This window comes from Erythrolamprus reginae, chromosome 1 (assembly GCF_031021105.1).
Source record: "Erythrolamprus reginae isolate rEryReg1 chromosome 1, rEryReg1.hap1, whole genome shotgun sequence".
Lineage (NCBI taxonomy): Eukaryota > Metazoa > Chordata > Lepidosauria > Squamata > Dipsadidae > Erythrolamprus > Erythrolamprus reginae.
In genome coordinates this window covers 246,218,746-246,232,436 of record NC_091950.1, presented here as the reverse complement: position 1 = coordinate 246,232,436, position 13,691 = coordinate 246,218,746, and the positions used below count along the sequence as shown (strand labels likewise).

The 13,691-nt window shown below is 43.0% G+C and overlaps 1 protein-coding gene across 1 annotated transcript in view; it reads left to right on the top strand.

Annotated features, from left to right (window-relative positions):
* Window positions 1-13,691, top strand: part of SIL1 (SIL1 nucleotide exchange factor) — a 63,284-nt gene that overhangs the window by 40,299 nt on the left and 9,294 nt on the right. The window lies entirely within an intron of this gene.

Sequence of the window (13,691 nt, the reverse complement as noted above, 5' to 3'; positions counted from 1 at the left end):
GTGCAACCGCTCCAGTGACAGTCCTGTGGGCGCCACCATCTTTTTTCTTCAGTTTTTCATATTTTTTAATTCATGTGCATGCACAGAAACAAAATCTTGCGAGGGGATGCTCATGAGAGAAATTTCAGGAATTTTTTTACTTTTGCGCATGTGCTAAAGTAAAAAATAGCCAAAATCTCTCTCTCATGTGATTTCAGTGCGTTTTTGCTTCCTGCACACACGCAGAAGCGAAAACACACTGGGAACGCACACATATAGCGTTCGCGCCCGCACGACAACCGAAGCTGCATGTGCAGCCCACCGGTAGCGCCGGTAATAGCCATTCGCCCACTGATAAAATTGTAAATACAATGGTACCTCGACATACGAGTTTAATTCGTTCCAGACCCGAGCTCGTAAGTTGATCAACTCGCATCTTGAACGAATGCCTTTAGACTTTGTTTTTCGCGCCGAGATAACCAGAAGCAAGGATTCTTGCGCCACCTAGCGGAAGCTCAGCTCATATCCCGAATTTGAGCTCGGTTTCGCTCGCGTAATGGCTCGTAACTTGGAATACTCGCATGCGGAGCAGCTCGTATCTAGAGGTACTACTGTACATTGTTTGCTGTTGCTTCCTGTTTATATTCAGGCTACTAGGCCACCCCAAACTACCTGGAGAGTAAGTACGCCTGCTGCCAAAGGATGCTATTGAGTCTCGGTGGGCCCATAGCCGGTAGAGCTTGCACAGGAAGCTGCACTTATTCTGGATTCTAGTTTTCCCAAGGAAAAGAAGGTTGTCAGTACAGGGTAGTCCTCAGTTTAACAACAGTACTGAACAAGGTGACTTGGGACTGTTTTTCACACTTAACGACCTTTGCATCATCCCTGTGGTCAAGTAATCAAATTTCAGATGTTTGGCAACTGACTCATATCGATGATGGTTGCCATGTCCCATGATCAGTCATGTGAATAAACTTGTGCAACTTTCTGACAGCAGAGTCAATGGGGAGAGCCACTCCGAGTCTCCGGAGAGGGGCGGCATACAAATCTAATAAATTATTATTATTGTTATTGTTATTATTATTATTTATTATTATTATTATTATTATTAATTTAATTTATTTGACTTATATGCCGCCCAATCCTGTGGGACTCACATTCACTTAACAACTATGTAACTAATTGAACAAATGTAGCGATTCGCTTAACAGCCATGGCAAGAAATTCTCTGAACAATCATCTCACTTAATGACAAAATTTTTGCTGTGGTCGTAAGTCGATGGTAAGTCTAGGACTATCAGTATAGGTTGTAGAAGCAAGGGAAAGTGAAGGTGGCACCCAAAATAGAACTGACATAAAGGGAATGTAGACACCAGTGGGATCACCACAGCTTCTAAGAAGATTGTCCTGTTCAAAATGCAACAGGCATGCGGAATAATAGTCTTAGGCCCCTGGATTGGATAGTATCTAAGGGTTTTAAGTTATTATATGGACACATCTGTCACCTGTGTAATATTTGAGTGATGGATTTTGACTTTTAAAAGTTTTATGGCAGTTGATAGATATTTGCCCCTTTCAAATAGGGAAGAAGACCAACATGGCTTTAGTGCTGTTATCAGAAATAGATTTAGTTGTTCATACCAGATTCCAGAGGATTAAAATAATATGCCAAGGATTTTGAAGGATGAAAACAGACCTGTATTGTTGTTGTTTTTTTAATCTGCCAGGAATGTTTACAGCCTCTTAAATCCCTTTGAAAAGGCCCCGGGGATGACGTCCGACGACCAGCCTGAGTTAAGAGAGTCAGGGGGAAAAAAAGAAGTGGTGCTAATTCTCTATTATTCACTTTGCGAGGATGAAATTCTGTCTCAAGTTGAGGCGATGACAATTGAATTCATATCAGCATTGAGGAGAGGGCGAGTCAGAATGCAGCACTGCTAATCTTATAAAGAGAAAGCTGTGCTTCGTCTTAATGCTGTAAGGATGGGGCGGATTGAATGAAATTAAGCCGGGTAATGGTATACCCTTGAACAAATCGGTTTTGTCAGGGCATGCAAAAATCCTTTTCATTGGGTTCCATTCTGTCACTTCGTTCTGTTGTGATTTGGGAAGATCCCAACCCATTAGAATAGAATAGAACGGAACAGAACAGAATAGAATAGAATAGAATTTTATTGGCCACGTATGATTGGACACACAAGGAATTTGTCTTGGTGCATATGCTCTCAGCGTACATAAAAGAAAAAGATACATTTGTCAAGAATACAGGTATTCAGTAATATACAGTAATACAGTAATAATATATACAGTAATAATAATATACATAATAATACAGTAATAATATACAGTAATATAGGTAGTCCTCAATTTAAAACAGTTCATTTAGTGACTGTTCAAAGTTATAGCTGCAGTGAAAAAAAGGTGACCGTTATTGTTTATTTATTTTATTTGTTTATTTATTTTTTCGATTTTTATGCCGCCCTTCTCCTTAGACTCAGGGCGGCTTACAACATGTTAGCAATAGCACTTTTTTAACAGAGCTAGGCTATTGCCCCCACAATCCGGGTCCTCATTTTACCCACCTCGGAAGGATGGAAGGCTGAGTCAACCTTGAGCCGGTGATGAGATTTGAACCGCTGACCTTCAGATCTACAAGTCAGCTTCAGTGGCCTTCAGTACAGCACTCTACCTGCTGCGCCACCCCGGCTCATATTTTATGATAGTTGCAACCTTTGCAGTCTCCCTGTGATCACATGATCAAAATTCAGGTTCGTATTTATGACGGTTGCCATGTCCCACAGTCACATGATCTCCTTTTGTGGCCTTCTGACAAGCAGTCAGTGGGGAAGCCAGATTCACTTAACTAACGGATTACTAACTTACCAACTGCAGTGATTCACTTAACCACTGAGGCAAGAAAAGTCATAAAATGGGGCAAAACTGACTTAACAGATGTCTCATTGAACAACGGAAATCTTGGGTTCACTTGTGAGCATCGGACGAGGGATACCTGTCCAAAAAATTACCTCAGTGAATTAAAAGAAATGGGAATCATGTATCCAGGAGGAAATGAATAATTAGAAAATAGTGTCTCTTATTGAGCAGATTTTAAGTTTTGCATTAAGGGGTATTAGATTTGAGATTCTAGACTCAGTGGTTCTCAACCTTTTTAATGCCATGACCTCTTAATACAATTCCTCATGTTGTGGTAACCCCCCAGCCATAAGTCTAGCGCCAATTCTCCCAACAGAGCTTTAAGCTGATTGGCGGGAAGGTCAGAGGGACACACCCACTGTAAACGCCTGATTGGTCGGATTGTAAAAATATGTTCCAAGGCGCCAGAATAGAAGCTTTAGTTCCTAACACCATGGGAAATTGGTCTTTTCCCATGGTCTTAGGCGACCCCTGTGAAATGGTCGTTTGACCCCCAAAGGGGTCCTGACCCCCAGTCTAGAGATAGTGCAGAGGAGAGCAACCAGGATGATTAGGAGACTGGAAACTTTAACATACAAACAGCGGTTGCAGGAACTGATCATGGTCAGTCTAACAAAGAGAAGGACCAAGGGAGACATGATAGCAGTGTTCCAATATCTGAGGGGCTGCCACAGAGAGGAGGGGGTCACGGTGTTTTCCAAGACACCAGAAGGCCAGGAAAGGAATATGAAAGTTAACCAAGGAGAGATTCAACCTGGAAATAAGGAGAAACGTTTCAACAGTGAGAGCGATCAACCAGTGGAACAGCTTGCCTGCGGAGGTTGTGAGAGCTCCAACATTTGAGTCTTTCAAAGGGAAGACTGGACTGCCATTTGTCTGAAAACGTGTAGAGACTCCTGCTAAAGTGGAGGGTTGGGCTAGATGGCCTTACAAGGTCCCTTCCAACTCTAATAATAATCTAATCATCTAATTTGTTTCTGCAAAAATCATCATATAAGCCAAATTAATAAATAAATAAAATAAATCACAAGGCAAGACTATCGGGAATTGGAAAGACTCAGTCTGCCCGATGGAAAGCTTTCCAGTGCTTCATCCAAGAATGTAAGCGAACACAGATATTGCTGAAAGCCACGTTCCCCAACTACCGTACTACTACTCCCCCTTCTTCCTACTGACATTTAGTGTTTCTACATTTGCAATGCTTCCGGACTGGCCCTGCGCCTATGGATTCATTCACACATCGTTGGGCAGCAGAGCCAGTTCAACTCTGCTGCGGAGCACAGGAATTGTGAATTCGTTTGTGCTGAACATTTGAAAGTCATCCAGTTACCTGGCCCTAAAGTAGAATCGGGGAAATCGCGAGTGTGTGCTGAGTACTAATGGAATGGAATGGAATGGAATGGAATGGAATTCTTTATTGGCCAAGTGTTATTTGGTGCATATGCTCTCAGTGTACATAAAAGAAACATTTGTCAAGAATCATTAGGTACAACACTTAATGATTGTCATATTGGTCAAATAAGCAATGAAGAAAACAATCAGTATTAATAAGAATCTTAAGGATACAAGCAACAAGTTACAGTCATACAGTCATAAGTGGGAGGAAATGGGTGATAGGAATGATGAGAAATAGAAGTGCAGCCTTAGTAAATAGTTTGACAGTGGTGAGGGAATTATTTGTTTAGCAGAGTGATGACGTTCGGGAAAGAACTGTTCTTGTGTCTAGCTGTCTTGATGTGCTGTGCTCTGTAGCGACGTTTTGAGGGACGAGTTGAAACAGGATGCGAGGGTTCAATAAATATTTGAGACGGTAGTGGTGGAAAAGAAGTTTGTGATGATAAAGACAAATGCCTTATGGCTATTCCAACATTCCTGGACTGTTACCCTTAGGGAACAACCCATTTTCCTGGAATAATAGTAAAGAATATATAATGTCTGAACTATTTCTGCACCGGTTGTGGCTTTCTTCATCTCACCCTAGGGTCGGCTTGGGGGTTTGTATGTAGCACAAAATTCTCTTAAAGGTTCCCGGAAACTGGCCTATAAAATGGTATGGCAGACTGTCTAACATCCTAATGGCAGGCTTGAATGCCCACAGATATTAAAACAGACGGAGACCCCATGAGAGGCTCCACTACCTCTGGCAGTGAAGCCAAGATTTGAAGTTCTCACCAGGAGCGAAGGCCTGAAAAAAGCTCCTGGCTTATTGATTGGGATAGAAGTTGGGGCCTTATTGGCTCTTCAGTTGTCCGCTCACTGCCTGGCGTACACGGTCTAGTGATTCTTCCTCAGTGGGCAGCTTTGCCATTCTTTTTTGGCTGCGAGTGCTTCGAGGTCTCCGAATCCTAGTCTGATAAATAGGTCACTGCTCCTCTGTGGGTTCGTAAAGCCATGCGGCCTGCTCTAATCAGGATCATGCTGTCAACCTTTTAACAAGGCCGCCTCTGAATATCCTTGCCTTAAGCTGTGTTCAACGCTCGGAGTTTGTCAGGATGCTTGCGGACCTCAGGAAAAGGAACGAGACGGATGGCTATGTTTGTGTGTGAGCACAATGCTTCCTGAGGGAGAATTCCTTCCATACGAAAGACAGAGACCATTAGAGAACTCTGGGGCTTGGCGGAAAATGTTTACAGCACAGTCCTGGGCGCTTTGCTGAACAAACTGGTAATCTTACAAAATGTTCAGCCTTTGTGCTAGAGGGAAGAAAGGTGGGCTGGAGAATTTGTCTCCTTTCATCTGCTCATTACTCACTTGGCTTCAAGTGGGCCAGTCATCTCTCTCTCTCTGTCTCTGTGTTAGAAGATTATCTCATCTTGCTTCCCAGTGATTTTATGGATCACCCACGAGCAAAGAGGCTCTGCGAGGCCTCTGTGCTTAGCAATAGGGGGAAAGATCAAAAGCAACGTGAGAAAATATTATTTCACTGAAAGAGTAGTAGATCTTTGGAACAAACTTCCAGCAGACGTGGTTGGTAAATCCACAGTAACTGAATTTAAACATGCCTGGGATAAACATATATCCATTGTAAGATAAAATACAGGAAATAGTATAAGGGCAGACTAGATGGACCATGAGGTCTTTTTCTGCCGTCAGTCTTCTATGTTTCTATGTTTCTAATAGCAGTAGCGCTTAGACTTCTATACCGACTCATAAGTACTTTACAGCAGGGATCCTCAACCTGTGAGCCACAGCCCATTACTGAGCCTATCCCCGTGATGGCAAACCTATGGAATGTGTCATATCTACTGGCATATCCGTTGCCCTAGATCAGCTTCAGCGTGCATGTACTCACAGACCAGCTGATTTTCGGCTCACATGGAGGCTCTGGGAGGGCATTTTCAGCTTCCGGAAGGCCTCAAGGGGTCGGGAGAGGGGTTTTTTTTCCTCCCCAGGTCCAGGGAAGCTTCTGGAGCTTGGGGAGTGCAGAAAACAGGCCTACCAGGGCCACAAGAAGTTAGAAAACAGGTCATTTCTGGCTTCCAGAGGGCCTCCGGGTGGAAGTGGGGAAGGCCAATGCGCTTTCAGTACCTGAGGGAAAAAAGGTTCACCATCACTGGCCTAATCACAACTCACGCGAACAACGGGCGCTCATGAACCTATGCACCTGCCTTTCCCACAAAACTATCCCCTCTTTCCCCCCTCCTCCCTGTGTGGGGCCGCCAACTGAGAAAGATTGGGGAAGTCTGTTTTACAACACACTCTGAGTGGTTTACAAATGTCAGCATATTGGTCCCAACAATCTGGATCCTCAGTTTACTGACCTTGTAAACATGGAAGGCTGAGTCAAACCTTGAACCGGTCAGGATCGAACTCCAGGCTGTAGACAGTCCGTAATCCTGCATTCTAACCACTGCACCACTGTGGCTCTGGTAGCAGAAGGCCTTGGGCCTACTCACACACTTTTGGGGTGTCTAGTTACATTTTCTTTCTTTGTATGAAGAAGTTACCATGATTACTGTTATATAGAAAGAAGATTCATTAGCCAAGACTTTCTCATTCCATTGTGGCCCATGGTACGGTGCTTTTAATTGGCCCGGGGCGCCTAGATTACATTCTCCAGGCCGCTTCTGTATTGACAGACCTCTCATTATTCTAATTTTTAGCCCTAAGAAGAATTTGTATCCATCCTGGTAACTCGAAAAACACCAGGCCTGGATGAGGAAGCTTTTGTGACCATTGGGAGTTCTGGAGAACTCCCAATTGATCAATTATTTGGCTGTGGCTTGGCATATTGTGATTTGTAAAACATGCCTCATGACCTGGCTTCGAAGGCTGCTACTTATATCCCTCTAGCTACAAGCGCCCTTCCAGTGCTGTTTCTTGCTGCTATTTTCATAAATGAGACTCTTGCATGTGAATGAAATGAAAGATGGAACGAGGGGCTCACTTGGTGATTTTGGTCAATTATGTGTGTATGTGTAGTAATTTCACAGATAAAGACAATCCGATTCAAAATTATTGCTCACCACCTCTCTTATTTAATGTGGCCCCCAACATCATATCAGAAGGAGGCTCTAACCAGGCCATTAGAGGGTTTAAAAACAATAATTCAAACCTTTGCATAACTTTTGGGCAGAATTTGAGGTGATGTATTATTTTATTTATTTATTTATTCAATTTTTATGCCGCCCTTCTCCTTAAACTCAGGGCGGCTTACAACATGTTAGCAATAGCACTTTTTTAAGAGAGCTAGGCTATTGCCCCCACAATCCGGGTCCTCATTTTACCCACCTCGGAAGGATGGAACTCTGAGTCAACCTTGAGCCGGTGGTGAGATTTGAACTGCTGACCTTCAGATCTACAAGTCAGCTTCAGTAGCCTGCAGTACAGCACTCTACCTGCTGCGCCACCCCGGCTCAGACTGCCTTTAATATTATTTCAGACAGGGCAGGCTAACAAAGTAGCAATAGCATTTATACCACTTCACAGTGCTTTACATCCCTCTCTAAGCAGTTTACAGAGAATAAGAATATTGCCCCCAACAATCTGGGCCCTCATTTTATCGACGTTGGAAGGATCGAAGGCTGAGTCAACCTCAGCCTACTGAGATTCGATCTGCCAAACTGCTGGCAGCCAGTGATCAGCAGAAGTAGCTTGCAGGACTGCATTCTAACCACTGTGCCACCGAGGCTCTTTTACAGTAGATGAAAGCCATGATATTATTTGCAAATCCAGCTTTTGCATAATGTATTGAACATCCAAGGATGAAGTGCTCCCAATTAAACTCCGTTCTGCGGCCTTTGTTATTTTTTCCCACTGATGTTTATACAGTTGGGCAACTCCTTAGGTTAGGAATAAGACAAGCCAGAAGAGGATCTTTTGATTGGAACATCATGATAGTTGTGCTCTCTTTTCATCTATCCCTCCCTCCCCCCGAATAATGCCTTAACCCACCCACCCACCAAGATTTTATGCACAGCTGCAACAAATGTAAAAAGTGGCAGGTAGATAGATATCACCAGCAAATATAATAAAAAGAATGGAGGCAGCTAGGAAAAGAAAGTGTTGCAAGACATTTGCCTGATGGTGATAGAAACATAGAAGACTGACGGCAGAAAAAGACCTCATGGTCCATCTAGTCTGTCCTTATACTATTTTATCCTAGGATTGGAGATAGAGATAGAGATCATAGCTTGATCGTTTGAGGGATTCCCCACTTAGCCAGCTTCAACCTGCAGGGTTGGTGTGCTGCAGATGTCTTTGATTAAAAATGTAATCTCTCAAAACTCTAGTAGCGGAATCTGGCCTGTGGAATGAGCCTCCCCTTGATTGCTGAGTGGGTGCCGCCATGCTGTTCGGGTAGAAGAGTGGTGAAGAGGTGGCTTTTCCACCAGGCCTTTGGCAAGGGAGAATGAGACCCCTTGCTTCCTCAAATTGCTGCCTGTTGTATTTATTTTTACGGCTTATTTCCCCTGATTGTAATTTCTTTGATTGTTGTGAGCTTCCCAGAATTGGTTAGTAGACATTTAATTTGCGACGATGATCCTTGAGTGAAAGCAGAATGAAAAGAAATAGCAGGAAATGCTCATCTTTGGCTAACCTGATGGGAATCATTCTTAGGAAGGCATGTATGGGAGACAGATTGGCAAGTTGTTGACAGGAAAGTTCCCCTTCACCAGAAAAATGGGTGTTTAATGGGGCTACCCTTAAAAAGCGTTTGGCGACTGCAACTAGTCCAAAATGCAGCCGCGCGAGTCTACGGAGAGGGGCGGCATACAAATCCAATAAATAATAATAATAATAATGATGATGATGATGATGATGATGATGATGGTGTACCTAGGTTCAGCCACATTACTCTGCAAGCTGCACTGGCTACTGATTGGTCTCCGGATACAATTTAAGGTGTTGATTATTACCTATAAAGCTCTACGTGGCATCAGACCAGACTATTTACGGGATTGTCTTCTACCACAAAACTCAGTGACCGGCCAAGGCCCACAGGGTCGGCCTTCTCCAGGTTCTGTCGGCCAGACAAGGCCGATTGGCAGGGCCACATGGGAGGGTCTTCTCTGTGGTGGCTCCGGCTCTATGGAACCAACTTCCCCCAAAGACTCGTACTGGCCCCACCTTTCTGGCCTTCCGAAAGGCTGTGAAAACATAGCTCTCCTGGCAGGCTTGGGGACCATAGAACAACTACTTGGCCCCAGAAAGATGAATGTTATTGAATGAATGTTTGCTTGGGTTTTTTACTGGTTTATATTTCTTGTGTTACTTAATGTTATATATTTTATTGTTTTATATTGCCTATGACTGTACGCCACCACTAGGAATTGGACAACTTAGAAGTTAAATGAAATAAAATTAAATTAAGATGTTTGTTGTATAAATACATACATTTCTTTTCAAGCACTTTTGAAAGTATGAGGATTGGCACTAACAGGTGTTTGCATTAGCCTTAAGAAAGAGATACCTGCTCATCCCTATTCAGGCACTGGGAAAATTGCAGTCAATGTTTCAGAGGCTCCTACAGAGACCAGGGGTGGGTGGGGGTGGATGTCAAACTGTTTTCCAAAGTACCAAAAGGCAAAATGAGAAATGATGGAAAATAACCAAGGAGAGAAACAACTTAGAACTAAGGAGACATTTCCTAACAGTGCAGCAGTCAACCAATGGAACAGCTTGACTTCAGAGGTTATGGGTGTTCCATCACCAGAGGATTCCAAAAAAGAGACTGGACATCCATTATCTGAAAACAGTATAGAGTCTCCTGCTTGAGCAGGGTGTTGGACTAGAAGATTAAAAGAGTTGGAAGGGATCTTGTAGGTCATCCAGTCCAATCTCCCTGCCCAAGCAGGAGACCATACAACATTTTTGACAAATGGCAGTCCAGTCTCTTCTTGAAAGTCTCAAGTGATGAAGCTCCCACAATTTCCGAAGGCAACTTCTGTTCCATTGGTTGATTGTTCTCACTCTCAGGAAATTTCTCCTTATTTCCAAGTGGAATCTCTCCTTGTTCAGTTTCCATCCTTAATTATTTTTCTGGCCTTCTGGTGCTTTGGAAAATAGGTTGACCTCTCTCCTCTCCCGTAGCAGCCTCTTAAACATTAGAACACTGCTCTCATGTCTCCCCTGGTCCTTCTCTTCACTAGACTAGCCATGCCCAGTTCCTGTATGTTTTAGCCTCCAGTCCCCTAAGACCTCCAAGGTCCCTTCCAACTCTATATTCTATGTTCTATATTCTATGAAGACATATTTACTTATTTTCATGGGCTGGTGCTGCTTGAAACTCTTGTGGCATTAAGTTTAAGCTTCTCCGGGGCCTGTGGACAAAACAATGTCATCTGGCGAGACCCAGGGGAAGAGCCTTCTCTGTGGCAGCCCCAGCCCTCTGGAATCAACTCTCCCTGGAGATTAGGACTGCCCCCACCCTCCTTCCCTTTCGTAAACTCTTAAAAACCCACCTATGTCGCCAGGCATAGAAGAATTTATATATCCTTAGCTGTCTTGGTTTATGTATGGTTTGTTTGGGTTGTGTGATTGTTTTTTAATAAGGGTTTTTAAAACTGTTTTAATATTGGATTTGTATATGATGCTTTTACTTGTAAGCTGCTCCGAGTCCTTAGAGGGGTGGCATACAAATCTAATAAATTATTATTAAATTATTATTAAGCTTAATTGGATTTGTATGCCTCGGGGCGGCTCATAGCATATACAAAGAGACAGTAGTAAATCAATCCAATTAATATACATAAAAACAATCCTTAAAAATTCTAATTTTAAAAACTTCCACTAACATTCATTCAACAAATCATACTAAAAAAACATTATTTGGTCAGGGGGAAGATTTAGTAACCCCAGGCCTGGCGACAAAAGATGAGTTTTTAAACTCTTTCGGAAGGCAAGGAGCATGGGGGCAGTGTGAATCTCCAGGGGGAGCTGATTCCAGAGGGCCGGGGCCCCCACAGAGAAGGCTCTTCCCCTAGGTCCCGCCAGAAGACATTGTTTGGTCAACGGGACCCTAAGGAGACCAACTGATAGCATGCCTTTATTATAAAAGATAGATAGCATGCCTTTGTTATAAAAGCCGAAGCATCACCTAAATTACAAGAAAGAACAGACTGGAGAAACTGAGCTGAGATGGAGCGAAGTACACACAGGGAAGATGTACACGGTGTTTTCTTGTGAGCTGTGAAACCAAACCCAAGCAGTTGTGTCGAATAAGCCACAGCTGGCTGGGTTCAAACATAATGCTAATCCTTCAACCGTTGTTCACAAACCGTAATGGTGAAGTTCACACTACCGACTAAACCAAAGGCTGTGAAGGAACTGAAGGTGGAAGGCATGAGGAAGCTGTTAAGAAGAGAAGAAATGGGTTGTTAAGAGGGATTGCATGGCCCACCATCATCTGCCTGCAAGAGAAAGAAACTCAAAATGACCTCCTGTTGATTTTGTTTAGTATAAACTGGGACAGAGAAGAATTTGGATAGGTTTTCGAGATTCTCTTTTCAATTTTACTCCAAGAAAAAACATTCCTGGAATCTTTACCGTGCCCATCCCTTGGCCTGCTCTACCCAAAGGGCTAACAAAATCAGATCAATCATACTTTGGCTTATTATAAAAAATTACAATCCAGTAAATCTGCCATCTGCAACTCTTTAACTTTCGGGGCATCAGTGACTGTGATTAAATGTGCGAGAAATGTACCCATATCTATGTGATTTTCACTGCAGACAGAATCCTAATGACATTCTGTTTAGTGTGCCTTGCAGGGAAATGTCAAAGCCACCATAATAACTAATGCTAATATCTAATTAATGAGACAATTGTAAAACTCAAGCAAAAGGGCTACATGTACTACTATTGTTTTCATTCCCAGATGCGTGTGCTTGAGTCAATTCTGTGATGGGAATAAAACCTTCAAAGGGCTCATCTCCACTTGGGAGTTTGGATCACACTGAGAGCTGGTTTCTTTCATACAGTACTTGTGTTGTCAGCACTTCTGTGGCCAATTCCCAATGGCTGCAATCTGTTGTCTTTCCCCGAGACCTCTCTCCCTGGGGTCTTGCAAACCAGGATCTCTGTGCAGAGATTATTCTGCTGGCTTCCCAATCTGGAGGAAAATGAATCAAAATCACTGAATAATGAGAGCAAAATATTTCTGCCCTCGAGAATTGTGTTACGTTTATCTTGAAGCCCAAATTAGAAGCCTTGGGTTGGGTATTGGTAGCAGTATTTATTTCAATCATGGACCAGCAAAATGTGACATGCAAGAATTGCAGCTATTCTAAGAAATTAGTAACATTTAAATCACTGTTTATTTATCAAATGGCCACCCGTCTCACTAGAAGTTGAATCACTTGCATCATTAAGATTATAGAGTTAAGATTATGAAGCCAAAGGTAACTTTATGTAATGTGAGTAAAGCTAGAGAATAATAACTAAAGATAAAAATAGAAACAACTAACATGAATCGTTAAACTACTACATTACTAAAATCTGCAGGTAGACTATATTTCATATTAATATTTAAAACTATATTAGTCTAATCGTGGTATAAAATAAAGCAGTATAGAAATGAATCACAACAACTTCAAAGGCTAAAGAGTTAGAAATAAGCGATTAGATGGAAATTTATGGGCACAGTCTCGTTAATCTAATAGCTCTAGTAACTATGGGTTGTATCAGTACAAATCCGGATCATCATCTTTCCATTAGATGGCACACGCTAGATCTCACCAGAGCGCTGCGCATATACATCCAATGAACCAAGGCTTTTCACAGATTTGAAGCCCTGTTCGTGGCCTGTCACCCAAGGTCCTTGGGATCCAAGGTCTCTCCCACCATATAAGGCCGTTGGATACAAGGGGCAATCGCAAAAGCGTACGAATCTGCCTCCCTGCCCATTCCAAGAGGCATTACAGCTCATTCTACCAGGAGCGCAGCCACATTAGCAGCTTGGGCCACACAAGCTCCTCTGGAAGAGGTCTGCAAAGTGACCACTTGGTCCACTCCTAATTCCTCTTTACGTCACTACAAGATTGACTCCTACGCCTCAGCAGATGCAGCCTCTGGTCGGAGAGTCCTTCAGGCAGTTATCTCTCATGATACTTGAACTGCTCCCTACATAATGAGTACCTAAACGCTCTCATTAGCTGTGTTTATTTCTGGGTGGGGTTTACACATGATGTAACAGGTTTGGTTGGTGTCATACTGGTGTGCCACAGGCCAGGTGCATCATGAATAGGCCACGCCCACCGCAGCTCGGCAAAGGGGAAAAAAGTCGCGATATGTCCCATGATGGCAATGTGACACCGCAAGTTTGACATCCGTGATCT